Source organism: Cariama cristata, unplaced genomic scaffold (genome assembly GCF_000690535.1).
Source record: "Cariama cristata isolate BGI_N322 unplaced genomic scaffold, ASM69053v1 scaffold14808, whole genome shotgun sequence".
NCBI lineage: Eukaryota > Metazoa > Chordata > Aves > Cariamiformes > Cariamidae > Cariama > Cariama cristata.
In genome coordinates, this window is record NW_009630805.1 from 47,841 (window position 1) to 48,285 (window position 445).

Here is a 445-nt window from a genome sequence, read left to right on the forward strand (position 1 = left end):
TATATATATAATTATTCTATAATTAGCAGGCCAGTAGTCCAGCAGACTGAAAAGGGGAATCGAAGTTCCAAACTGAAAAGCTTTTGGCTAAAGCATGCAGATCTGAAATGGGATTTAAGTTGTGCTACTTGAATGACTATATAGGTATAAATCTCACATACGCACACATGTATAGAGCAGTTTGTACTATGGCTTTGGACATTGGCCATGACTAAGTTAATATGCATGTTCTTGTAGGTTTTGTGTATCAGAATACCCATCAAAGTTAAGTGAAATGCATACAAAATAAAATATGAGGGAACACATGGAAAATGGATAATTTTTTTCACCAATGTGTGGCAATGACAGTTTCATATTTTTAATTTCCTTCACATGATCACCAAATGATAATTTCCGTCATATAAAAACAGTCATATTTTCAGTATGGGCCCGCTATGTCTCCGGT